The 23,762-nt window shown below is 52.0% G+C and overlaps 1 protein-coding gene across 1 annotated transcript in view; it reads left to right on the top strand.

Annotated features, from left to right (window-relative positions):
* Positions 1-23,762, top strand: part of TMEM266 (transmembrane protein 266) — a 264,791-nt gene that overhangs the window by 34,938 nt on the left and 206,091 nt on the right. The window lies entirely within an intron of this gene.

Below are 23,762 nucleotides of genomic sequence, written 5' to 3'. Positions count from 1 at the left end.
TATGTCTACACTACCCCGCTAGTTCGAACTAGCGGGGTAATGTAGGCATACCGCAATTGCAAATGAAGCCCGGGATTTGAATTTCCCGGGCTTCATTTGCATAAGCGGGGCGCTGCCATTTTTAAATCCCCGCTCGTTCGAACCCCGTGCCGCGTGGAATGAGGAGTAACGGTATAGCCCTCTGCACGGGGTTCGAATGAGCGGGGTTTTAAAAATGGCGGCGCCCCGCTTATGCAAATGAAGCCCGGGAAATTCAAATCCCAGGCTTCATTTGCAAGTGCGTATGCCTACATTACCCCGCTAATTCGAACTAGCGGGGTAGTGTAGACATACCCTAGTTGACTACCTGATAAACAAAAGCTTATTGACTAGTTTCTTCTGCAAGGAGGGGAGGAGCGGGGCTGGTGCTGGCGCTGGAGGGGGAGACAGCTTAAAAGCCGGTTTCCCCTAGCACCGTATTCACGGGGGAAGGGTGCAGCGGGAACCAGGCGCAGCAGGAACCAGGTGGCTCTTAATACATTTAAAAGGCTAAAGCGCAGCGTGGGTGGGGTGGAGCTGGCATACGTTAGGAATCAGCTGGACCTGCTTGCGCTGGGTCCCCCTGCTGCACTTTTGCCTTTTAAATATATTAAGAGCCAGCAGGCTCTTAATACATTTAAAAGGCAGAGCCACAGCAGGGTTAGCTCCCAGCACCCTGCTGCAGTTCCCTCACTTATCGACTAGTAGATGGAAAATCCATCGACTAGTTGATTAGTTAATTAATCTATATATAACGTCCCTACTTCGTTCACTTTGGTGCCTTGCATTGCATTGCCCACCTGTTTGCACTTATCATGCTGTTAGTGCTCTTATAGGAGTCAGAAAAACTCACATTGACTTCAGTTGCTCTTTAAATGTTTATTCTTTCCCATGGAGTTGTTCACAAAAAGCTAACAAAATAGACCCCTATTTGTGCATCCTTACACTGCTATATTAGAAACTTCTATATTATGGTAATGCTCAAAGGCAAGGAGAATTGGAGTGGAGGGCATTGTTCTGCATGTTGTACAAACATAGATAAGAGGCAATCTCTGCTCTTGTGGGATTAAAGTCTAAAATTGTGTTTGTTGGAACAATGTATATGATGATAGGTATCTTACCATAGATGTACAGACAGTACTGTGCATCTAATGTGGAAGTTTTTGCTCCCCAAACCCAGTTCTGATATTTTTGTTTAAATGCCAAACCAAACATCCTAAATACTTACTATTTGTATCTGATAATTTTAAATAAAGAACTTTTTAAAATGCTTCCTTTTATGTAAGATTTTAGTCTAGAGCTGTGATATACAATGTATTTATTTTAAAGAGGCATTAAAATAATCATATTTGTTACTATGTTATTAACCAGATCCTACAAAATCAAGTACCAGTGCCTTCTGTAGGGCAAAATATGAGTGGAAGGGTCTGTCTGTGTCAACTCCTTTGGCATAGTTGGGCTTCAAGTTATTCAAAACTGAAATAATGTTTAAAAGCTTCGAAAGGGTAGTCGAGTTAGTCTGTAACTGGGAAAACTTAAACAATGAATAGTCTAGCAGCACCTTAAAGACTTACAAAACATGTAGATCAGCAGTTCTCAAACTTTTTGTGCACTGGAGCCGTTTACATGTGTAAAAATTTATGCAGAACCCCAGTGGTTCGAGGCGATTCTCAATTATGCTTTTGAAGGCTTTCCAGTTTGTCAACCTCACGGAGCCCCTGGAGATGTCTCGCGGAGCTCTGGGGCTCCACGGAACACAGTTTGAGAAACACTGATGTAGATGGTATCATGAGCTTTCGGGGGTACAAACCTCTTCTTCTGAAGACTGGAGTATTAGAAGTCCAGATCCAAGAATAAATAAGGGAGAGGGAGAAGAGAAGAAAAATAGAAAAAAACCCCAGTGAATTGGATTGTTCAAGTTACAAAAGGCTGATAAGAACAATTTGCACCACTCTAAGTGCCCATTGTTTGTTTGTTTGGATAAGTCATTAGGATGTGGAAAGTAGTGTGAATCAGCCAATATCTTTATTAATTCTTCTCTGATAAGAATCAAACTTGTGAATTAAGTTAAGTTCCAGCCCTTCCCTGTGTATTCGGATTGTGGAATTGGCCTGAAACAACACTGTGACTTTGAGATCCATTAATGAGTGCCTGGGCAGGTTAAAGTGTGCTCCAACAGGTTTCTGTGTGTTGCCTTTTTGGATATCTGATTTGTGTCCATTAATTCTTTTCTGTAGAGACTGTCCAGTTTGGCCAATATACATGGCTGTGGGGCAAAACTGGCATTTGATGGCTATGGCAGAGTCAGTCCCACTCCTGGGCCCCAACCCCTGTTCAGCCCACTATCCCACAGTTTAGGAACTGCAGTACAAGACACACTTACCTTGTTTTGGCGTTTGGCCCTGACTCATTGCAGGAGGAGTAACAGTTAATCCGAACTAAGGACTTAGTTCGGATTAACTTCTGACTGCCCCTGTAGCCTTGGGCAGTCAGTTCGAACTAAGGGGATTTAAAAATGGCGCCCGCCCAGGAACATGCAAATGGAGTCCGGGATATTTAAATCACATTTCAGAACAGAGGAGGAATGCAGGGGGGGCGAAAGGAAGGTAAATGCCTGTGAGTTAATGATATTAGAGGTGGGGAAGGGGAGATGTCTGTGACCCTTCCCCACCTCTAATATCATTAACTCACAGGCATTTACCTTCCTCCCTCCCCCCCCCCCCCGCATTCCCCCTCTGTTCTGAAATGTGATTTGTCCTTTTCATATGTCCTTTTCATTTTTTTGATTGTATCCTTTGGTATATATGGTTGTGACAATTTTCTTCCACTATTTGATCTGAGGAAGTGGGTCTGGCCCACAAAAGCTCATCACCTAATAAACCATCTTGTTAGTCTTTAAAGTGCTACATGAGCCTGTATTTTGTTGCAGCAGGTACAGTGAGCCTGCCACTCAGGCGCCCGTGGGGACACTAGTTTTCTCCCCCCTCGCCCCCAGCCTGCAGTATCTTGCTGCCCCCCTGCTTTCTTGAGTTGGCCCCTCCTCACAGCCTGCATGCCCCTCTCCTCTACCCGTGTGCCCATGCCCCCTCTGTCATCTTGTTTGACACCTGAGCCTCCCACACTTCTTTAGTTACCCTCCCCCACAAACCGTTTCACTTCCCACATCTTTCAAATAATTGACCCTCTCACGTTCCCAGTGCAGCTGGAGGAGCTGCCCTTACCGTCCTGTGCTGGGAGCTGTATTCCTTCCTCCTTCCCCTTTCCTCTTTCTGAATTGTCGCCCTCCACCCCACTTCCAGCCTAGTGGGGGGGCAGTGGTGAAGCTCATTCTTCCCCTCCTTCTCCTTGTTCCCTCCCCTGGTGTGTTTTTTTTTTTTGGTCCTCCCCTAATTGTTTGTTTGTTTTTGCCTTTCCTTCCCACCTATAACCACAATGGAGGGTTTGTCCAGTGACACCCCTGCCAGACCTTCCCCGCCCACCCCTAAAAATAGCAACCCCTCTGAGGCTGCCAGGCTCCCCCTTCACTGTGGTAGGGCGGCCAAACATGGATGAGGACCCCAGGGCCTCAACCGCTTCTGCCGCGGCACCTCCAGTCACCTCTAAAGAACTTCCCCTGAAGGGTAGGAAGGGCTGGGGGACCAAGAAGGGCAAGAGCCCCGCCCGGAAGGCAAAACCTCCTGAGGTGAGGGCTCACTCCCCGGCCGCGACCCATCTGCTGGCCGCGGCCCCCCTCCTTCCCGCTCCCCTGTTCCTTCCACCAGCTCTGGGGGAAACGGTGTCCCGGGCCCCAGGGCATACGCCCAGGTAACCGCCACCCTCCCACCTGCTGCCTCCCGGAATACCATCCCTGGCAGCCGTGGCCCCTTTCCCACCCTGACCAGGAGGCACGGGGTCCGTTGTCTCTTGGTGGTGGCCTCGCCCCATGTGGAAACCTACGTGCGGGTGTTGGCATGCATGGTGGGGCCCACGGTCATGGTGGCAGCCTCAAGGATGTTCGGGAAGATGGTATTCTTCCTGGCGTCCGAGGCCGCCGCCCAGGAGGCGGTGGAAAGGGGTTTTGGCGGTGGGGGAGTCCACGTTCCCCTTGAGCCTTTGGAGGATCTGGGCGTACGGGTGGTTTTGTCCTCCGTTCCTTCCTTCCTCCCCAATGCCGCCCTATTGCCTTTCCTCTCCACTCTGGGGAGGCCTCTGTCAGTCCTGAGTCCCCTTCCTCCGGGCTGTAAAGACCCTACCCTCCGCCACGTCCTTTCCTTTCGCCGGCGGGATGTGGCGGAGAAGCCCTCGAAGGGTCATTTCTGGTGCCCCATCAAGGGGCCCAGTACCGGGTGTACTACACCATGGGGGAGGCCTGGTGTTTTCTCTGTCGGGCAACGGGGCACGTCCGAATGGACTGTCCCCTGGCCCGGTTTGGAGAGGCACCCGAGACCCCTGACGCCCAGGAGGGCACCGGCCCTACCATCGCCGGTGGCCCTGATGGTCCGGACCCTGGGGTCGCCCCTCCTCCAACCGTGACCGTCGTCAATCCCACTCAGGTTCCGCAGGGCCCAGACGAGAGTGCGGGGGCTGTTGCTGCCACCGCCAAAAGCAGCAAAGCCAGGCCCGCGGAGGAGAGGGCGGCTGGGTCAGTGACGGGACTCGGGCAGGACCTACCTCGGCGGAGGTGTCCCTTTGCCCTGCTGCCCAGCCCTCATCTACCCTTGCCCTCCCACCATGGCCCTTGTCCCCTGGCTCTTCCTCCAATCAGGCCCAGCCCTCTTCCTCTGAGGGATGGGAGCTTGCAACAGGGAGGTCCCGAAAGCGTGCCCGGAGTTCCACCCCACCCACAGAGGGGGAGAACAACCTCCCTGCACCTATGGGGATGGACGCTGGAACCGTCCTACCCTCTGAGCCCTTGAACGATTCACAGCACCGCAAAGCGGTTGAGCTGACCGCGGTGGTTCGGGAGAGGTGAACACCTCCCTCCTGGGGTCCCTGCAAGAGGGGGCGTCCATGGAGGATGCTCCCACCGTTCCCACCTCCACTGAGGGGGCAGCTGCTGACCTTGGCATCAACAAAGATCACCACCTGGTGGCGGGCAGCGGGCTTGCCTTCCTCTCTCAGGAGGTGGAGGCTTTGGGGCTGACCCCGACTGCCTCAGAGGGGGATCATCATGTCCTGGAGGGACAACAACAGACCTCTCCTTCCTCTTCCGACTCACTGCTATCCCTTCTCCCTGCCTCTGAGTTGCCCCAGGGTGCGACCATCTGCCCGGCCATCGGCAGTGTTTCGGCCGTGGCTACCGAAACCCTTGAGGCTCTCAGTGGGCTGGAGGTCCCATTAATATCCACCACCCCCGGCGCTGTGGCCTCTGGTGCTGCACTCTGTGGCACTGGAGCCCAGCTCTGGGGAGAGCATTACTACCCCTAACGTTGCCACCGATTCTCTGCCCTGCGAGGCTGCACCGCATCCCGGTGCCTCCTCTGCTGGGGCTTCTCGCCCTGTTCCTTCTCCTGCTCCCTGTTCAAACCCCCTCCCAACTGAGATTCCCACCCCTCTTCCTCCTCCCTCCCATCCTTGTCTTTTCCCTAATCCCTCACCTCTTCCTCCCCCTATTCCCCTTCTTCGTCTCCCTCCTTTTCCTGATCCCCTCCCTGAACTCTTTTCCTCCCCTTACTTTGTTACTGCCGCCCCTGGGGTTGCCATGTTGAGCCCAGAAGTTGGCCTCTGGGTGGCAGTTTTTGTTTCTCCTGCTCCCAGCACAACTGGGGCTGGTCTCCCTCTGCCACTGTCCTCAGACGCCCTGCATCTCCGTGTCGATGGGTCGCGGGACTCACGGAGGGTTCTGGCCCCAAGGCGTTCGAGAGCCTGAGGCCCCGATGCCAGATGCGCTGAAGGGCGAGATGTGTGCTTTCTTGGAAGACATCCGTGGCTCCAAGAACAAAGTCGCTCTCGCCCTTCAGCGCTGGGGAGATTTTCCTCTTGTCCTACAAACAGTAAGGGCCCTCTTGGGGGAGGGTTAAGGGACAGGGCGGCGGGAGGCCATGGCTTACCAGCAGGTCTGCAGCTTCCGTGACGCCCCACTCGCTTTTGGGCACGGTCACGGTTTGCTGCGAGGCCCAATGGGGGCTGCTGGCACTCCTGCCAGTGAGGATCTTCCCCAGCCCTCTCGATGCCGCCGCTCGTCTTTACCACTCTAAACACCCGGGGCTGTGGGTCGGGTCTCCGTAGGTGTCAGGTACTCTCCTTCCTTCGGAAGGGGAGGTACTCTGTCGTATTCCTCCAGGAGACCCACGCAGCTCTTGCCGCCGAGGCTAGCTGGCAGCTGGAGTGGGGGGACAGGGTTTATTTCAGCCACCTGTCGGCCCATCAAGCCGGGGTGGCACCCTGTTCTCCCCGAACCTGCAGCCTGAGGTGCTGGCGACTGCCGAGGTTGTGCAGGGTCGTCTGCTGCATCTCCGGGTTCGGATAGAAGGGCTGATACTAAATCTTGTCAACATCTACACCCCGTCGTCCGTCTCTGAGAGGCTCCGCTTCTATCGGCGGGCGTCTGCCTTCCTCGGCTCTTTGGATCCTTGCGAGTGCCTGATTCTGAACGGGGACTTCAATTGCACCCTCGAGGACCGGGACCGTACGGGGCTCGAGCAGTGCACGGCCTCCGCGGACGTCCTCAGGGAAATAATAATAGACCATCACTCCCTGGTGGATGTCTGGCGTGACCTCCACCTGGGCGAGGAAATGGTATTTACCTACGTCCAGGTGGTGGGCTGTCGGTCTTTCCACTCCCGATTGAACCGCATTTATCTGTCTCGTCATCATCTCTTCTGGGCCCACTCCTCCAGCATTCGTCCGGCCCCGTTCTCGGACCACCATTTAGTGGCCGTGAAGGCCTCTCTTTCTTCAGAGAGGCTGGGGCCGGCCTACTGGCATTTCAGTAACAGCCTGCTGGAGGACATGGGCTTCGTAGCTTCCTTCTGGGAGTTCTGGCTGGCCTGGTGCGGGTGGCGGTGCGCCTTTCCCTCGGCACAGCAGTGGTGGGATTTGGGGAAGGTGCGCACGCGGCTCTTCTGCCCACAGTTTGAAGTGTGAATTGAGTCTGATTCCAGGTGAGTGCTATCAGTTTCAGTTTCAGCTTCTGTGGCAGTTGGGACTGAGAGCCTGCCATTGTTCCCTTGATTGCCTCTGATTAGCCTCAGGCTCAGCCTTCCCCTGTCTGACCTAGGCAAGCAGGCTTTAAAAAGCCAGAGCAGTGCGACCAGGGAGTGAAGCGGACAGGGGACTGCAGACAGGGGAGTTGAAGAGGGAGTTGAGCAGAGGGAGTGACTGATGGTGATGAAGACCCGAAGCGCTTGTGCCAATACTTCTCCTGTCTCCTCCACCTGTGCCTGTATCCAGACAGAGAACCTGAGCATGAATGCCTCTACCCAGGTCCTGGTGTGGTCTTGCAGTATTTGTGGTTTGCAATTCCCACTGAGCGATCTCCAGACTGGGGGAGACAACCGTTGTGAAAGGTGCCTGCTGGTGGAATCTCTCAGGCAGCAGGTGGGAGAGCTACAGGAGGAGGTGGCCAGCCTGAGGAGCATTCGACGCCATGAGGAATTCCTGGACAGTATTCCTGTGGAGTCCACTGAGGTCACTGTGGGACTGTTGACCAGCCACTTATGGAGGAGGTGGTGGTGCAGGGTGAGCACTGGCAGCTGGTTACTTCCGGCAGCAGGCAGTGTTCCACCCCTGCTCCTAACCCTCCCACTGTGTTGTTACATAACCGTTACACTTTACTTTCTGCAGGAGACAAGGAGTCACCCCCCACAGTGGAGGAGACCAGGCCTTAGACCACCAAGGTTGAGCAGTCTCCTGCCACCACTGCGAGGAAGAAACGTAGGGTAGTGGTGGTTGGAGACTCTCTTCTGAGGGGAACGGAGGCAGCCATCTGTCGCCCTGACAGTTCATCTCGAGAGGTATGCTGTCTGCCAGGGGCCCGTATCCGAGATGTTACGGAGGCATTGTCGAGGATTATCCGGCCCTCTGACTACTACCCCATGCTACTCATCCACGTGGGCACAAATGATACTGCCAGGTGTGACACTGAGTGGATCAAGTGTGACTACAGGGCTTTGGGAGTACGGGTGAAGGAGTTTGGAGCGCAGGTGGTATTCTCTTCGATCCTTCCTATCAAAGGTAGGGGCCCGGGCAGAGAGAGGTGCATCCTGGAGGTGAATGTCTGGCTGCGAAGATGGTGTCGCCAGGAGGGATTCGGCTTCCTTGATCACGGGGTGCTCTTCCAGGAAGGACTGCTTGGCGGAGATGGAGTTCACCTTTGCAGGAGCGGGAAGGCCTTGTTTGGACTGTTCAATATCTTCATCAATGACTTAGATATTGGGATAGAGAGTACGCTTATTAAGTTTGCAGATGATACCAAACTGGGTGGGGTTGCAACTTCTTTGGAGGATAGGGACATAATTCAAAATGACCTTAGCAAGTTAGAGAAATGGTCAGAGGTAAACAGGATGAGGTTTAATAAAGAGAAATGCAAAGTCCTCCACTTAGGAAGGAAGAATCAGTTCCATACATACAAGATGGGAAGCGACTGTCTAGGAAGGAGCATGGCGGAAAGGGATCTAGGGGTCATTGTGGACCACAAGTTGAATATGAGTCAACAGTGTGATGCTGTTGCAAAAAAAGCAAATATGATTCTAGGTTGTATCAACAGGTGTGTTGTAAGCAAAACTCGTGAAGTCATTCTGCCGCTCTACTCTGCACTAGTTAGGCCTCAGCTGGAGTACTGTGTCCAGTTCTGGGCGCCACATTTCAAGAAAGATGTGGAGAAATTGGAAAGGGTACAGAGAAGAGCGACAAGAATGATTAAAGGTCTAGAGAACATGACCTATGAAGCCAGGCTTCATGAACTGGGCTTGTTTAGTTTGGAAAAAAGAAGATTAAGAGGGGACATGATAGCGGTTTTCAAATATCTAAGAGGGTGTCACAAGGAGGAAGGAGAAAATTTGTTCCTCTTGGTTTCTGAGGACAGGACAAGGAGTAATGGGCTTAAAGTGCAGCAGGGGAGGTTTAGATTGGACATTAGGAAAAAATTCCTAACTGTCAGGGTGGTCAAATATTGGAATAAATTGCCAAGGGAGGTGGTGGAATCTCCCTCTCCGGAGATATTTAAGAACAGGTTAGATAGACATCTGTCAGGGATGGTGTAGACGGAGCTTGGTCCTGCCTTGAGGGCGGGGGGCTGGACTCGATGACCTCTCGAGGTCCCTTCCAGTCCTATGATTCTATGTCAGCCTGTGCATGTTTGTGGAAGCAATCTATATAGAAGTCAAGACTATTGTTAATAATGTTAACAGTATAAATTTCTATTATATTTTGTTGGTAAAATGTACTTTTAAATAAGTACATTTAAAAAAAATCACCAGTAAAAATCACAAGTGTTTACCTACAAGTAACTCTTATTTAGCTAAAAATTCAAAGAGTTCTACTTTTACAGTCTTACTTTGTGCATTTGACAGCTAGCCCTATATGTACTTCCTGTTTCCTCTGTCATTTGTTTGGATCTTTCACACAGAGCATGGGAGAGAAAAACAATTAAAATGGGAAAATGTGATTGTAAGGAAATCCCATCCTCACCTCCTCCAGCCTGCAGCTCTCCACCTCATTGGGCAACCCCAGCCCTGTAGCCTCAGTGCTTCCCTCTCCGCTTGCCTCCCTTTCTGCCTTGTGGTGCCTCAGCAGATGGGCTAAAGATGGTTTTGAAGTCCGTCCAGCCGCTAGCATAGCTGCCGCTGGGCCCCGACTAGGGGGTGAGTGCTGCCCGGGCTGAGGAGAGAGGAAAATGCATGGGGCGGGGATGTCCCTCTGCCTCAAAGCTGCATTGGCCCCTAGGTGCCTGGGTCCCTGGCGGGAAGGTGAGGGTACCATAGACCAGACCCACATGGAACTCTGCCCCCATCAGGGCTAGACACCCCGGGGTCACTCACTAGCCCACCCCCGCCTTGCCCATTCCCTGACACATCACATTCCCGGCAAGACTGGAGGCAGCGCCGACTTCCTGTGTGGGTGGGGGATGCCCCAGGCTCTGTGCATCTTACCCTCTAGCAGGGGCCCAGTGGCAGCTCTGCTAGCGGCTGGTCAGAGTTCAAAACCATCTTTAGCCCACCTGCTGGGGCACCGCAAGCATACAGCTTCCGGGAAAGTGCGCACACTGCTCCTCCCTTTCCCCACAGAAAAAGCTGAAGCGGAGCTTGGGCAGGAGACCAAGCAGGGTGTGTGGTGCAGAGAGCCCCTCTCCCCTGGGGAGAGCAGCACAACTCAGGGCAGGAGAGAGAGATCTTGCCACACCACTTTGGAAAGGTTGCTGACTCCTGTTTTAGATTGTAATCTCTCAGGACAGGAATTGTCTCTTCTGTTTGTACAATGTTATGTAGTGGGGCTGTGATCATGATTGGGGAAATTCTATAATTTAAATGATGATGATGATGGTTAATAATAATTAATAATGTTTAAAACAAAGGGCCAGGACCAAAAATGCACCTCTTGCTAGTTAAGAATTAGTTACTGCAGAGAAACAGGTGGCTTAGCAGTATTTCTGTTCCTCTACAACAGTGTTTCTCAAAGTGGCCTGTAAAATCAAAAAAGGGAGGAGGTGTTGCCTTGTATATTAAAAATGAATACACTTGGACTGAGGTGGAGATGGACATAGGACACAGACTTGTTGAAAGTCCCTGGGTTAGGTTAAAAGGGGTTAAAAACAAGGATGATATCATGTTGGGGTCTACTTCAGACCACCAACCCAGGCAGAAGAGGTGAATGAGGCTTTTTTTAAACAACTAACAAAATTATCCAAAGGGCAAGATTTGATGGTGATCAGGAACTTCAACTATCCAGACATATGTTGGGAAACTAACATAGCAGGGCATGGGTTATCCAATAAGCTCTTGGTCTGCATTGGGGACAATTTTTTTATTTGAGAAGGTGGTTGAGAAAGCTACTGTGGGGAAGCTGTTCTAGATTTGATTTTAACAAAGAGGGAGGAACTGGTTGAAAATTTGGAAGTGGAAGGCAGCTTCAGTGAAAGTGATCACGAAATCATAGAGTTCACGATTCTAAGGAATGGTAGAAGGGAGAACAACAAAATAGAGACAATGTATTTTTAAACCAGCTCAGGCATAATTTCCACATCCCAAACAAGGAAAACAATAAACCTGATGGACTACCTAAACTTTGTCCTACTTACACATTCTGATGAACCCAGGGGATCTGTGCCTGGAGAAGATTCCTACCTCTCTCTAACAAAGGAGACTGCTTCCCCCAGTTTGAAATTCTTTAGCTATTTGGGTGCAGAATAGCTTAACCCTTTCCTCGCTCTCCAGGTATATTATGCTCTCCTTTGCAGCTCACATTCATGACAGGGGGCTAATTTTGGAGTAAAGTCCAAGTGTAGACCAGATTTCAGACTGGCAGCTCTCCTGAACTCCTTTTTCCCTTTAAATTGTCTTCCCATGAGATTTTACTTACCAGTACTCTGCATTTGTTAATCTGATTTTAAATCCATTATCCTTATTCCTCTGCTCTCACTCCTTCCTTTTCTTAGAATCATGAAATCTATCACTTCAAGATCACTTTCACCCAAAGTCCTCCTTGTCCATCAAAATCAAGTCTAAATTGGCTGCTCCCCTAGTTTATTCCTCCACTTTCTGGAACAAAAAGTTGTCCTCCGTATATCCAGGAAGGTATTAAAAATTCAGTATTTTGCCATACAATTTTTCCAAAAGACATGTGGATAGTGCAGTTCTCTAATTACCACCAGGTCCTTTGTTCTGGATATTATTTGTTCTAGAAATGCCTCATCTACCTTCCCTTCCTGATCTGGTGGTCTCTAGTCAAATCTCCTTTCTTTTATCCACCCATTAATCAAAAACATTTGATGGGGTTTTGATCAAATCTCCTCCTCCCCCTTTCCCCAGTGCTCAGGACCCGGGGCTGCTGTGCTACAGCCTCCCTCCTTCCCACTCCCCTGTGCTCAGGGGGAGCTGGTTGCACCCCTCCCAGTGACCAGAGGGAGAGCACTGGGGCAGGCAAGGCCTCAGCTCATCCTCCTGGGCAGCCAGGGGGAAAGCACAAGCCTTGGCGAGGCCTCAGCCCATGCCCCCCACCTCCTCGATGGCCAGTGGGAGAGTGCGGAGCTTGGCGAGGCTTCCACCCAACATCCTTTCCCCCCTCGCAGCTGTGGGGAGAGCACGGATCTTAGCGAGGTCTCAGCCCAGTCCCTCTCCTTCTCCAGTGGCTGGGGGGAATTCATGGGGCCAGGCAAGGCCTTGATCACCCCACACTGGTGGCCGGTGGGCGAGAGCACGGGCCGACGCAGCCTTGGCTTTCCTTAGTGGCTGGGGAGTGGGGGAGAGCCAGGGCTGGCATGACTGGGGGTGAGGAGGGAGAAAGGGGTAGACCTGAGGCCTCAGCCCTGCCCTGTGGACCAGGGGGGCGGGAGAGAGGGAAAGAGCCAGGGCTGGCCCGGCCTCAGTCCTCCCTGGTGGCAGGGGAAGTGGGGAAGAACCGTGGGTGGGGCGGAGGGGGGGCGGGAAGAGGGTAGAGTTGGGGCTGCCAGGGCCGGGGAGAGCTGGGGCTGCCTACCACCAGAGAGACGGGCCGCCGGCCGGCGGAGGAGCAGAGCGCCGCTGGGAAGGGGGAAGTGCGGCGATTCTTGCCACCGGGCTGCCTGCGTGCAGCTCCGGCACGAGGAGGCGGGGCAGGATGCCAGGACGCTGGCATGACATGGGCCCACTGATTTTAAAGGGTTGCAGCAGCTCGGCTCTGGCCGACGGCTGCACTGCACTGGCTCCGCTCCAGTCCTGCCACGGCCCCAGCCCCCCTTTGTCTCCGTGCCGCCCGTTCCCCACGCCGACCCTGCATCCTGGGCCCCCTGCTCTCCCTCTTCCCTGCAACCCTTTGGCTCTGCATCACCCTGCTCCCCCCACTCCCTGCCCCCCCAGCTCTGTGCTGCCCGTTCCCTGCACTGCCCCAGACCCCGATCCCTCTGCCCCTCCCATTCCCCGCGTCCCATTCCCCATGCCTCCACCGCACCCTGCTCCTCCTGATCCCTGCGTCCCTCTGGCTCTGTGCCACCTGTTCCCCACGCCACCCCCGTACCCTTCCCACTGTTCCCTGCACCCCTCTGGCTCTGTGCTGTCCCTGCATCCTTGCTCCCCCTGTGGGTCAGGAGTGAAGGGTGTTTGTCCATAGGGAGGGGCTGGACAGGTCAGGGAAGAGGCTGCTGTGACCCAGCAGCGAGTGAAAGGGGGAGTTCACTTGAAGCGCCTTTGCCTTTATGGAAAAAAATGAATGAAAATGCTATTTGCTATTTATAGGGCTAAAATGCTGGGAGAAAAACTAAAACAAAAAAACCCGCATCCCATTGCAAAATGCAAACATGTAAAAGACAACAAAAAGGGGGGGAGGACGGCCAAAAAATGTTTTGCTTGGGGCAGCAAAAAACCTAGAGCTGGTCCTGGGGGAGGGGAAGGGGCTGGGCTGTGGGGAGGGGTGGAGAGGGGAGGAGAAAAATATGGGGAAGGGGCTTGTGCTGAGGGGAGGGGAGGGGAGGAGGTCAAGAGAAGAAGAAGAAAGGAGAAGGCACCAAGGGACGGGTGCAGGGGAGACAAATCCCAGGGAGCCAAGTGCAGACAATGAGGAAAAGGGCAGGAGAGGAGGTGTCAGTGGGAGGGGGGGACAGGGTGATGCTGGGAGAGGAGACGGCAAGGGTACTGGGAGTTAAAGGGGGGAGAGGGAGGTGCTGGGAGAAGGCTTGAAAGAAGGGGTGGGCATGAGAAAGGCAAGGATGGAGCAAGGCATCTGTAAGGGCACGGGCATGAGGGGAACAGGGGCAGAGGGTGGTGAGGGGGTGGGCATCAGGGAAAAAGAGGGCAAAGAGGGCAGGAGCAGTGAGGGAAGGGGGAGGCATCAGGAGGGTGCAGTTGCCAAGGGATTCTGGGGGTGAAGCAGAAGGGCAGACACCTGCAGGGGATTAACCAGCACCAGAGGAGAGAGGCAGGGCAGATGTGTAGAGGGAGGTGTTAGGAGAGGGAACGAGGAGGGGTAGCTCACATGATCAGAGCGGGGCTACTGGAGGAGTGGGCACAGGGGGGGGAGAAGGGCAGGCAGAGGGGGGCAGGTCTCAGGAGGGCTGAGGGCAGTGAGAAGGGCAGGAGTCAGGACAGCAGAGGAGGGTGAGGGGTTGGGGGGCAGCAGGCACCAGGGGAGCTGATGGAGCAAGGGGAGGAGACATGGCAGCAGACAGCAAAGGTAGAGGTTTATAAGATATTTATTAATAACTTATTAGTAATTACTGTTCTTATTAGGAATGGGTGGCGAGTCCCTTTTTTGTCTGGCGAGTAGGGTTTTCCAGTATTTGTCGACCCCTGTTAGTAAGGCATTTGATACGGTCTCGCATGATATTCTTATCACTAAATTAGGCAAATACAACTTAGATGGCGCTACTATAAGGTGAGTAGATAACCATTCTCAGAGAGTAGTTATTAACGGTTCACAATTCTGCTGGAAAGGCATAACAAGTGGGGTTCCTCAGGGGTCTGTTTTGGGACCGGTTCTGTTCAATATCTTGATCAACAATTTAGATATTGGCATAGGGTATGTCTAGACTACATGCCTCTGGCGACAGAGGCATGTAGATTAGACTACCCGGCATAGGAAAATAGGATTATTTAAATTGCGGCTTCATTTAAATTTAAATGGCTGCCGCGCTGAGCCGATCAGCTGTTTGTTGGCTCAGCACGGCAGCCATTTAAATTTAAATAATCACCGCTTCATTTTCCTATGCCAGGTAGTCTAATCTAAATGCCTGTGTCGTCAGAGGCATGTAGTCTAGACGTACCCATAGAGAGTACACTTTTTAAGTTTCCAGATGTTACAAAGCTGGGAGGGGTTGCAACGGCTTTGGAGGATGGGTCATAATTCAAAATGATCTAAACAAACTGGAGAAATGGTCTGAGGTACATAGGATGAAGTTTAATAAGGACAAATGCAAAATACTCCACTTAGGAAGGAACAATCAGTCTCACACATACAGAATGGGACACGACTGTCTAGAGAGGAGTACTGCAGAAACAGATCTAGGGGTCATAGTGGACCACAAGCTAAATGAGTCAACAGTGTGATGCTATTGCAAAAAAAAAGTAAACATGATTCTGGGATGCATTACCAGGTGTGTTTGTGAGCAAGACACGAGAAGTAATTCTTTTGCTCTACTCTCCACTATACTCAGTTGGGGTATGTCTACACTACAGCACTAATTCGAACTAACTTAATTCGAATTAGTTAATTCGAACTAAGCTAATTCGAACTAGTGCATCTAGACCTAAAAACTAGTTCGAATTAGCATTTTGCTAATTCGAACTAGCATGTCCACATTGAGTGGACCCTGAACCGAGGTTAAGGCTGGCCGGAAGCAGTGCCGGCAGGGCATCAGATTAGGACTTAGAGCGTGCAGCTGCTGCCTCAGGCTAGCCGAGGGCTGTACTTAAAGGGACCCGACCCCCACCCCGGACAGACAGTTCTCAGGGGTTCCCCGCTCGCTTGTCTAACTCGATGAGGGACAGCAAAGCAGTCCTGGCTTGGAGTGCCTTGAATGCCCACACTCGGCACATCACAGTGCTCGGCCATCAGCCCGGCTGCACTTCCCTCAGGCTGCCATCCGGGGGCGGGAGGGCCAATCGGGGGGCTGCAGGAGAGCTTCCACCCCGAGGAGCCCGCAGAGCCACCCTAGTCCTCCCCATCGGGGGCTCGTACCCCATTCCTCCCTCACCTCCTTCCACTTACCCCTCCCTAGCCCCCCTTCCTGATGTACAAAATAAAGGACACGTGTGTTCAAAAATAGAAACTCTCTTTATTTAACAAAACTCGGAGGGGGGGGATTATCCTCTGGGGAGACTGGGAAAAGGAGGTGGGAGAGGGGAGGGCAACTAAAATGATCAGGGGTTTGGAACAGGTCCCATATGAAGAGAGGCTAAAGCGGCTGGGACTTTTCAGCTTGCAAAAGAGGAGACTGAGGGGTGATATGAGAGAGGTCTATAAAAGCATGAGTGGTGTGGAAAGGGTGCATAAAGAAAAGTTCTTCATTAGTTCCCATAATAGAAGGACTAGAGGACACCAAATGAAGTGAATGGGTAGCAGGCTTCAAACTAATAACAGAAAGTTCTTCTTCACAAAGCAAATAGTCAGCCTGTGGAACTCCTTGCTGCAGGAGGCTGTGAAGGCTAGAACTATAACAGAGTTTAAAGAGAAGTTAGATAAAGTCATGGAGGTTGGGTCCATGGAGTGCTATTAGCCAGCGGGTAGAAATGGTGTCCCTGGCCTCTGTTTGTGGAAGGCTGGAGATGGATGGCACAAGACAAATGGCTTAGTCCTTGTCTTCGGTCCATCCCCTCCAGGGTAGCTAGTGGTCTAGATGGACCTTTGGTCTGACCCAGTAAGGCCATTCTTATGTTCTTATGTTCTAAGGTCAGGGCTCAGAGTCGGGGGTCTCACTGGACCACCTTGATTTTCATGCAAACCTGCTCCTGGTTGGCCAGGCTGGCAGCTCTCCTGCCCTAGACGGCCACTTTCCTGTGCCTAGTGCGGAGGTCGTGGACATTGGAGGCTTCCCTCCAAACCTCGATGAGGTCCACGATGTCCGCAGTAGACCAGGCGGGTACCCGCCTCTTGCGGCCCCGGGCAGGCTCCTGGGAGCCGCCAGCCTGGTCCTGGGAAGAGGCGGAGGGCTGGGTGGCAGTGGGTGGCTGGCTCGTGCTGTGCCAGGTGCAGGGTCTGCTGGCTGGGTGCTGGCAGGCTTGCACCTGGCACGGGCACCGTAGCCAGCCCGTGCCCCTTTAAGGGCTCCGGGGCCGGTAGTGGGGCAGAAGAGTTTCCCTGGTGGTGCCCAGAGTGGCCACCAGGGCAAGGTGGGTAGGGCTAGACTCCCACTAGTTCGAATTAAGTGGCTACACAGCCCTTAATTCGAACTACTTAATTCGAACTAGGCGTTAGTCCTCGTAGAATGAGGTTTACCTAGTTCGAATTAAGCACTCCGCTAGTTCGAATTAAGTTCGAACTAGCGGTTTGCCTGTGTAGCGCCTATCAAAGTTAATTCAAACTAATGGCTGTTAGTTCGAATTAACTTTGTAGTGTAGACATACCATTGGAGTATTGTGTCCAGTTCTGGTCATCACAAGAAAGACGTGGAGAAATTGGAGAAGGTTCAGAGAAGAGCAACAAGAATGATTAACGGTCTAGAGAACATGACCTTTGAAGGAAGATGAAAAGAATTGGGCTTGTTTAGGTTGGAAAGGAAAAGACTGAGAGGGGACATGATAGCGGTTTTTAAGATATTTAAATGGGTGTCGCAAGGAGGAGGGAGAAAATTGTTCACCTTGGCCTCTGAGGATAGGAGAAGCAGCAATGGGCTTAAACTGCAGCAAGGGAGGTTTAGGTTGGACATTAGGAAAAACTTCCTAATTGTCAGGGTAGCGAAACACTGGAATAAGTTGCCTAGGGAGGTTGTGGAATCTCCATCTCTGCAGATATTTAAGAGGAGGTTAGATAGCCATCTGTCAAGGATGATCTAGATAGTGCTGGGTCCTGCCATGAGGGCAGGGGTCTGGACTCAGTGACCTCTCGAGGTTCCTTCCAAGTTCTATGATTCTATACAAGTATTTATTCTTTTAATGCCAGATCATGCTTACTTTATTCAGATGAATAATTCCATTAATTTCATTTGATTTATCTGCAAAGAGTAAAGTGATTAAGATTTCAGCCCTAGCTTTTTGACTATACAAACATATAGGTAATCTAAGAATAAATTAGCAAGCATTTATTGTGTTACAGGCATATACTATAGAAAATAATGCTTTGGAAGTTGAAATTCTGTAACTTACATTTATTTTAGTATTTTTGGGGGGAAAAGAATTACGGAATACCTAAATGAGTTGAATGCTTCAACTTGTACATAATGTTTAAAACTGAGGGGTTGTTTTAGTACAATAATGGCAATTTTTCAGTGTGAATTTCAAATATATCCTAACTTTACACATTTCTGTGGCATTCATTATAATTAATAAGAGTACATTTTTGTCTTTCACCAACAGACTCCGTAACTTCGTTGCAGCTAATTATATGTATTATATGAGCAGTTTCGTGTTTATTCTTTATCACTACACTTTCCCAAATACTTTATTTAAAAGGACATTGGCTTGCTTTCTTTAAATATATTTTTTGACCTTTTCATTGTTTCTTAACACTGAAAGTTAATTTTAGTGCTTGTGATAGCAGTGCACATCAGCTGCCGCTAATGGCTTCATTCTAGCAAGCTTGTCCATTATCATTTTGGTGTTTCAGTTCACACCTATTATACAGCACAAATGCATAGGGATATGTTCGGCCTTGAACAAAGATTACCCATTATGCCAAACAGGTTAATGGGCTTGACAGACACAACCATCATATGTATAGTAGCCCAATGTCTGTGACCGTGTAACGCGGAAATGCTGGCTGTTCCCTCTGGGGGGTGCTGTTGCCTCCTGCCGTGGTGCTTGGCTGACTTCTGTGCTGCATGGCGAGCGTGGTGCCCAAATGGCCACTTGCACTACAGGCAGTCCCCGACTTACGCGGATCCGACTTATGTCGGATCCGCACTTATGAACGGGGCTTTTCTCGCCCTGGAGCTCATGGGCGGCAAGTCGCCACCCGTGTCCTCCGGGGCGAGAAAAGCTTCTCCCGGTCTCCCTGGTCTGCTGGGGGGGTCCAGCAAAGCCGCTGGACGCCCCCCACAGCAGACCAGGGACACCAGAGCAAAGCCGCCGCCTGGGCGGCTTTGCTCGTTTGCCCGGGAGCAAAGCCGCCCAGGTGGCGGCTTTGCTCTGGTGTCCCTGGTCTGCTGGGGGGGGGTCCAGCGGCTTTGCTGGACCCCCCCAGCAGGCCAGGGAGACGGGGAGCAAAGCCGCGGAGCACGCCCGCAGCGGGACAGCCCAGGCGCGCTTGGGCTGTCCCACTGTGGGCATGCTCCAAGGCTTTGCTCCCCGTCTCCCTGGTCTGACCAGCAGACCAGGGAGATGGGGAGCAAAGACTCGGAGCACGCCAGCAGTGGGACAGCCGTGGGGTGCCTGGACTGTCCCACTTCCCGCGTGCTCTGCGGCTTTGCTCCGCGTCTCCCAGGTCAGCAGACCAGGGAGACGGAGCAAAGCCATGGAGGACTTGGGCGGTCCCGCCACCCCCGTCTCCCTGGTCTGCTGGGGGGGGGGGGTACAGCTAGTGCCCCCCCCAGCAGACCAGGCTTTTCTTGCCTACCCCTGGGGTAGAGCAGCTGGGGGCTGCCGGGTTGGTCCCACAGCGCCGCTCCGGACCAACCCAACAGCACCCCAGCTGCTCAGCCCCAGGCGTCCTGATTCAGCCGCTGCTGGTCAGTTTCAGCAGTGGCTGAATCAGGACGCCTGGGGCAGAGCAGCTGGGGTGCTGCTGGGTTGCTCCAGTAGTGCCGAGGAGCCGCGCTACTGGAGCAACCCAGCAGCACCCCAGCTGCTCTGCCCCAGGCGTCCCCAAGTCAGCCGCTGCTGAAACTGACCAGCGGCTGACTACAGGAAGCCTGAGGCAGAGTTGCTCTGCCCCAGGCTTCCTGGAATCAGCCGCTGATCAGTTTCAGCAGCAGCTGACTTGGGGACGCCTGGGTTTCTTAAGTTGAATCTGTATGTAAGTCAGAACTGGCATCCAGATTCAGCTGCGGTTGAAAGTGATCAGTTTCAGCAGCGGCTGACGCCAGTTCCGACTTACATACAGATTCAACTTAAGAACAAACCTACAGTCCCTATTTTGTATGTAACCCGGGGACTGCTTGTACTTTCTTCTGCGTGGCAACTCAGCTCAGCAGTGCAGAAGTTAGCCAAGTGCCACAGTGGGAGCCGAAGGGGGGTGGGGCGGTGACGTGTGGCGTGACAGCGGCTCCAGGCCCCGCCCCTCTTCACCTGCTGCCATGGTTCTCAGGTCATTTCTGCACCACTCAGCTGGGCTGCCACGAGAGAGCCCAAATGGCCATTTGCTCCGTTTGCTTCTGTGTGGCGGCCCAGCTGAGTGGCGCAGAAGTCAGCCGAGCACTACGGCGGGAGGCGAAGAGGGGCAGAGCGGTGACGTGCGGCGTGACAGTGGCTCCAGGCCCTGCCCCCTGGCTGTGAACGGACCCTGGCGGGGGGGGGGGGAAAGCAGGGGAACAAGAGGGAGGGGAAGGTGGAGGACAACTTGGAGGCTGCAGGATCAGTGCAAGGGGGCAGTTGGAGCTCACAGCCAGCCGCTAAGCCGTGCTGCCGTGTGGCAGCAAGTGGCACAAACAGCCGTTTGGACTCGGTGCTCCCCATGCAGGAGGAGGAGGAAGAGAGAGAGAGAGTGAGAGGCAGGAGGAGAAGAGAGAATGAGAGGCAGAAGGCGTACAGATTCCACGAGGCGTACAGATAGTTCGGAGTAGCTTGCTAGTCCGAACTATCTAGCCCGTGCCGCGTGTAGCCGCGCGGCACGGGGTTCGCACTAGCCGGCTTTTAAAAATGGCGGCGCCGGCTTTATGCTAATGAAGCCCGGGAAATTCAAATCCCAGGCTTCATTAGCAAGTTCGGTATGCATACATTACCCCCCTAGTTTGAATTAGGGGGGTAGTGTAGACATACCCATATATAGTAGCCCAATGTCTGTGACTCTGTAATGCTGAAACGCTGGCTGTTCCCTCTGAGCGGTGCTGTTGCCTTCTGCCGTAGCGCTCGGCTGACTTCTGCGCCGCTTAGCTGGGCTGCCGCAGGGGAGCAAGCGGTGCAAGTGGCCATTTGGGCGCTGTAGTCCCCATGCAGCACCCCAAACAGCTGCTTGCGCCACTTGCTCCCCCACGGTGGCCCAGCTGAGCAGTGCAGAAGTCAGCTGAGCGCCATGACAGGAGGGGAAGGGGGTGGGGCGGTGACGTACACAGCTAGGGGTGGGGCCCAGTCGTGTACGTCACTGCCCTACCCCTCTTCGCGCCTCCCTTCACCTCCTGCGGTGGTGCTTGGCTGACTTCTGCGCTGCTCAGCCGGGCCGCCGCGGGGGAGCCCAAACGGCAGCCTGCTCCCCTGCGGTGGCCTGGCTGAGCGGCGCAGAAGTCAGCCAAGCACCACCGCAGGAGGCGAAGGGAGGCGCGAAGAGGGGTGGGGCAGTGACATACATGACTGGGCCCCACCCTTAGCTGTGTATGTCATCGCCCCACCCTCCTTCCCCTCCCGTCATGGTGCTCAGCTTACTTCTGTGCCGCTCAGCCGGGCCACCACGGGGGAGCAAGTGGTGCAAGCAGCCGTTTGGGCTCTGTGCTCTCCGTGCATGAGGAGGAGAAGAGAAAGAGAGAGTGAGGGGCAAGAGGGGGAGGAGAAGAGGAGAAAGAGAGAGTGAGAGGCAGGAGGGGGAGAAGAGAAAGAGAGAGATGGAGAGAGAGGGTAGGAGGCAGTAGGAGGAGGAGAGAAAGAGAGACAGAACGAGAGACCGGAGGCCTCAGGAGAGAGGTATGAGATAGAAAGGGAATAGGACGTGGAGGAGAGACCTGTAAATCCCGCCTTATTGATACTAGACAGATCATTATGCATGAAAGTGTGTTAAGACCAAGGGGAGCTTTCCTAAAGATACTAACAAATTTAGCAGCACAAATCCCACAAGTCAGTGAGAACTTTTCTCTTAATCCTTTCACCTGAACTAATGCTCTCATATATAAAAGTCTGTATAGTATGTACAGAATAAGATCCCTGGAGTTTCTGAGAACTTGTGGTCCTAAATCTCTTAGCCCAAGAGTGGGCAAATACCAGCCCACAAGCTGGATTCAGTCTGCCAGGTTTAGTTAGGACATGTCTCCACTGCAATATTTACCTGCATGGCCGGAAGTACCGGTGATCACAGCTTTTGTTCGCTGCAGATTTCTGTTCCTGGGCAATTGTAGGTGCAGGAAGCAGTGTCTCGGCCCTTGCTGCTTCCCACTGCTCCCATTGGCCAGGAATGGTGATCTTCATCCAATGGGAGCTGTGATCACTCGTAACAGCTGCTTCCCTCTGCTCCCATTGGCCAGGAATGGTGATCTTCATCCAATGGGAGCTGTGATCACTCGTAACAGCAGCTGTGAAGGTAAATATAGTTCTGGGGAATTGCCGCCATGTTATTGTCCATTCTGTCTTAGCCTCTTTTGAAAATCCGCCCCCTAAGGCATTGTCCATTACTTTAAATTTTCTAATAAGTAGCCTTGTGGCATCTTAGAGACAAACAAAATTATATAGCGTCATGAGCTTTTGTGGGTAAGGCCCACTTCATCAGATGGGTTGGAGTGGAAATAACAAAATCCAAGCTATATATAACAGCGAAAGAAATATCTGTCAATTGTAGGACCCATGTTAATGAGTCTAATTAAGTGGACTGGATGTGTCCCATTCATAACTTTTGCTGTGAAAATGCAGCTGTCCATGGCAGAGGAAATTGACTTAGTGGTGCATTAACCAGTTAATCTATTTTTTCAGGGCAGGGTAACAGTGTCAGATTTGAGGATGAATTCCAGTTCTACTGATGCACTGCACTAATTTCCACAGGTGTCTCAAAGATAGCTAGGAGTGCTGGTAGCATACGGTCTGAGGAGAGTCAACATAGCAGGATAATCTTGCTATAAAGGTGCCAATGCCTGAGATAATGGGTCGTCCAGGATTTCCAGGTTTATGAATCTTGGGTAGCAGGGTTGGGACTTGAGTCCTGGTTGGGGCTCTGGGGGTGTGTTTGTGTAGATTTGATACTGAGCTTTAGCAGGGAGTTTCTTGAGCAGATGGTGTAATTTCTTTTGGTATTCCTCAGGGAGATGAGAGGAAACAGGTAGAATGTGGTGTAGGTGAGTTGTCAGGTGAGTTCATAATCTGACATTCATTATGACTACAGCACCTCTCCTTTGTCAGCCTCTTTGATTATAATGTCAGAGTTGTTTTTGAGGCTGTGGATAGCGTTGCATTTTGCATGGCTGAGGTTATGTGTCACATGCTTTTGTTCACAATGTGAGCCTGTGCATGTTTGCAGAAGCAATCAGTGTAGAAGTCCAGACTGTCATTTTGACCAACAGGAGGCATCACAAAAAAATCTTCTTATGGGGAAAGTAGGGGGGATCCTGTGGGTCAGTGCAATGTTCAGTGGTGTGTTGAAAATATTCCTTCAGTAGTAGGCGGCGAAAATAGGCTTTCAGGTAACCACAAAACTATATTGTGTGTGTGATGAGGCAGAGTCCCCGAGATAGGACAGACTCTTCTGCTGGACTAAGTGTGTGCTTGGATAGATTAACAATGTTGTTGGAGTTGAAGATACCGTAGTTTTAGAACACTTTCATATCGGAGTTTAGATAGTTTGTCTTTCTTCTGTAGGAAGTGAAGTGAGCTTTGTAGATGGCTTGTCTAGCCACATAGAAGTTTATGTGGAAGCTTGTTTTTTTTCTGAGATTCTCTAGTTTTGAGAACTCCTTCATTTTCTTCTGTTTGTTTTTATAGGATGGTGATTAGGTGATCTGAATTTTCTGATAGTTTAAAGCCAGGCTTTAAAGGTGTTTTGGGTGGTGGGGAGATTTGTGTGTAAAGCTACAGTAAAAATAGAATCACCACCACAAAAAAGGGTGTGTGTAGTATTTGTGGGAAATAAAACTTTATACAAACTACATTATATGAAAATGAATGTTAATGGAGATCTGCACACAAACTGCAACTGTA

This window comes from Pelodiscus sinensis, chromosome 14, assembly GCF_052426305.1.
Source record: "Pelodiscus sinensis isolate ZL-2025 chromosome 14, ASM5242630v1, whole genome shotgun sequence".
Classification (NCBI taxonomy): domain Eukaryota; kingdom Metazoa; phylum Chordata; order Testudines; family Trionychidae; genus Pelodiscus; species Pelodiscus sinensis.
Note: the sequence above shows the minus strand (reverse complement) of the source record. Positions and strands in the feature narration are given on the sequence as shown.